We start from the raw sequence: 4,501 nt of genomic DNA on the forward strand, positions 1-4,501 counted from the left end.
ATGTGTGTGGTAAATATTAAATACCCTTTATTCTTGCTGAACAATAGGTTTAAAACCAAACGTTCAAATTAGGTAGTTATATTTATTTTTTTGGCAGATAGCATTAAAAGTGTCGCTGCAAATTCGTTGCCGTACTATGTCTGGTGCTGCGCTCTACCATGTGTAATGGAACAAACACAATAAGACAACGCTATCTATTGGAAGCTATATTTAGTACTTTGGAATAAACTTTATGTAAAGAAAATGCCATTTATCATACAAACATCTTATGAAAAATATATAAATGAAAATAATTTGTGTAGATCATATATACTTGTTTTCAATTTACTTAAAAATTAATTTATATTTTCAATTAATATACTAAAAAAACTAATTAAATTGATTTTACTCTTGACGGAAGTATAAATTTTGTGTATATATACAATTACTCAGCTGTTTTCGTTACGCAGTATAACTGTTACCTTTCATATTATATCGAGATAGGCTGACTGTTCCTATAACGGTCGGCTCCAATTACATTAATCATGCTCCGATAAAATAATTATGACCGTGTAATTTGTTAACGTTTTATAAGAACTAATATTAATATAGGGATAATATAGGAAACTTAAAAGAAATACGCGGGAAAACGGATGTCATCAAAACTGGCGGTTTAAGGTGTTAACTACAATTATTTTTTGACAAATTGTTTAAGTGCGCGGAGTGAACATATCTTGAAAGCAATTCAGTAAATTAATTCGTGCTTCGCCAATGATTATTAGACCAGTGTTTCCCATATTGTTGTATTACGGTATTGGATAATTCAATTCAAATTTAATTTAATATTACTATTGACAAATGACAATAAATTATAACCAAATGGGGAGAGAAAGAAAATTTTGCTACATACATAACGATAATTACATTGTAGAGGAAAGAGTTACTGTGTGAGAAACCGATACTGACCATGGCAAGAATTGTAAAGGAAATACATTCCGTAACATTTTAGAAGGGTGTATAGCAAAAAATTGCATTACAAATAAGGTATTAGTAGGTTGAAATTATAATAATTTTTCCTTTATTTTTAAATATCAAAGAATAGTTTATTTCGGCAGGTGTTGCGCACGTGAAACGCACAGATAACGACACCTAGCGGGGAAACCGGAGACTGAAGTTATAGTACCCAATGTAATCGCTAGATGGTACGGTATGCGCCGAACGCTGAGACTAAGACTCTTGTGATGACCGGTTGGTACTAGAAAAGCAGCCACGTTACGAAACTTTTATTATTTTAAAATTGTAAGGCCGTTATAAATACCCGCGAAATTTCTGAGTCTCTACTAATCAACATGCTCCTTCAACCGCAGTGACCTCCCTGGGAGAATGTAGGCCTGCCTAATGTGAGCGACTGCAGATTACTAATGTTGACATTATTCCACGAGTATTCAGAGCAGGTGCACATATTTTTTTCCCGGTACTTTTAAAAAGGACTAATTTGCAAAATCAGTTTCCAAAAAAAAAAAAAGTTTGTAATACTTTTAAGAAAAATACTATAATTTTCACAACATATTGCTAGGATTATTATTCGTAATATATGAAATACGTTTTTGGAAACAATACATAGGCTACTGAATTGTGCTTGTCGGGCATACGAAAATTGGCGCATAATTTTAAATTACGATTATTATTTTATACAAGCATAAATTTCTATACCACGAAAAAAAAAAAAATCTAATATTCAACAATTTGTGGTTTCATCATGTGTATTAACGCGCGCAGTTAGTATTGAAAAGCAAGTGAAGGAACAGTTTACAAATAACTTTTAACCAATGCAGGTACTGGCCCAGGCAAGAATACAAACCCAGTAACTCTGCGAATATATTTTTTTTTGAAGTTATACCTATTTAAGAGCGTTATGAAAAAAAAATGATGAGAGTGCATATTTAAGATGCGTGAGCACAAGCAATGAAAATTTTCATATAATTAAAAAACTCCATACAAATAACTATATATATATATATATATATATATATATATATATATATATATATATATATATGTGTGTGTGTGTGTGTGTGTGTGTGTTTGCGCTTTTAAATTTTATACTTTGGTGATTGATATTGATTAATAGAATACGGTCCATAGTTACAAACATTTATTTATTGTTAATATTAGTGATAGAAAATGTGTTTATAAACTTTTTCTAGTGTATTTATATAAGCGAAGTTATTTTCCCGCATGTATGATTTATTTGCATTATGAATTACAAATTATTGCATTATTTAATAAATAATAATAAATAAATAAATTTAATAATAAATTTTTATTTTCATTAAAATATTATTTCTACTATTTTAATAAATTAAATCACACTTGCTGAATATTTATTTAAAAAATTTAAATTGTTAAATTTATATTCTACCAACCGTATGTACAATATCACTCCATTACTTTCATTATTTTAATCCTACTAATTATTTGCATGGAAAATTCAAGTAAGTTTTGTAACGCGCGCCAAGTTTTCTTTTTAGCGGTACAATTGCTTTAGTAAATCTAAAAAAAATTATAAATTGCTGGTATTTTTCCCAGATTGTTACAGTTCCATTTACAAAAAAAAAAGTAAACGGTGCATGTATGCCGTCAGAGCCTCAGAGGCTGACCTTAGGGGGGGGGAAGGGGAAGGGTTCGGCGTCGACACAGCAATGCGCATGCGCAGAAAGGCGCCGCTCGGTCACGCATAACACGCAGGTATATTTCCCCGATGGAGGGAAATTTCTTTCAAAATTTTCCCCTGCCGTACGCACCGGACGCAGCGAAACCCGTGCGTCAAAAACCTTGTAATTGCTTAAAAAGAAAAGAAAAATACCTGTTTATTTTATTGAAATTGATATGTTCGTTTCACTTTAAGTGACGTGTTAATCATTCATGATAATGATTAACTTATGCGCAGAAATATATGAAGTAAAATAATTTTCGGTGGCATGGATGTACCTGAATGTGCATCGCGGCTACTGGGCGCGGGCTGTGAGGGGGGTGGGGGGTGGATGATGACGTCAGAGCTCGTGAAGCTCGGCTTTGCGCCGCTGACGTGTGATGCGAGTCGCACGACGTCATCAAATACAGCTCTCTCGGCCGCAAGGGCATTAAATATCAATATTTAGAGCTGTGTGTCGAGAAGGAATGTCATCTCGCGGCCAAGTGCCTTCAGTTTCTTAGGCCCTATTCCTCACGCAGCCCGGAGGCCCGGTTTGTCCACTACGCAAGACGTTACAACTTAACGCAACTCTCTTGCGTCAGACCATGTGCTCCGTAAACTGTAATAACACGCAGGACGTTGTGCGCACAGGAGCCAGCGAGGTTATCTCAGCTCTCGGTAAACGCCATTTGGCAGGAGTAACTGCGTGCGCGTGAAACGGAAATGCGTGACCACGGAGCTGCGTCTGCGTGGAATTCTTTGAATGTATTTAATTTCTGTTAAAAACGTATGATTATAATTGTAAAATTGAAAAAAAAAAAAAAACAATGTAATGTTTCTTCTGATAATAAATATAAAGCAGAGTAGAATTTTCGTAAACGTTTATTTTATTCTGAATCTCACCTGATTATGTAATTTAACTGTTTGAACATATTTAATTTCTGAAATAAATAGTTTAATTTTACGATAAATATTAAAATGAAAATGTAAAAAGCATAGAAATTTCGCGGGCATCGAACCGGAGCCTGCAGATTAACGGTCCCTACATAATATATGGAATTGCGTCAAAGAGTCAAGTACCTACTTGTCATGTATTCAAACCTTCAAAGCTTCCAAATAAATAAATTTAAAATAAAAAAAATTCAAATTTACCCGACGTTTAAAACGAAACAATTTTTTTTAATATACCTACTTTTATACATAACTATAATTTAATCCAATGTCAATGATGAGTTGAACTACTACTATCGCCGTTAGTTCGCAGGCCGCCGCAGGCTTCACTAGCCGACGAGACACGCCAAGGCAGGGGATAAGAAGTTGCCAGAACGTGATGGTGATACACTTTGATAATACTCCAAACTAAAATTACGCCACTACCCTCTCGTCCAGAATGACATCATGAAGTAAAATGGTCATATAAATAAATGTATACATAAAATAATAGTAATCTAGAAAAAAAAACTTTTATTTATAAGCTATCAGTTATTTAAATCACCGACAAAAATACAAAATTACAAATGCAAAAAAATATAACTAATTACTTACTCTTTCTTCACAAACTAGGCGTAGGAAGGAAGGAAGGAAGGTTTCACGCGCTTTCTTACAGTCTTCGACGGCGGAATGTACCAGGAACTCATAAACGACAAAGAGGTATAGGGACTATGTACATACAACTGCCAGAGTTTCCCGGTTGCTTAAAATCTCCTTTAATTATAGCCACAAAAACTCATATTTAATATAACTTTTTGACGTGATAACGTCTTATAAATCGATGAACGCCGGCTGCAAACACGAAAAATTGTCACGTTCCGCCTGAGCCGAGCGTGC

Source organism: Bacillus rossius, chromosome 13 (genome assembly GCF_032445375.1).
Source record: "Bacillus rossius redtenbacheri isolate Brsri chromosome 13, Brsri_v3, whole genome shotgun sequence".
Taxonomy (NCBI): domain Eukaryota; kingdom Metazoa; phylum Arthropoda; class Insecta; order Phasmatodea; family Bacillidae; genus Bacillus; species Bacillus rossius.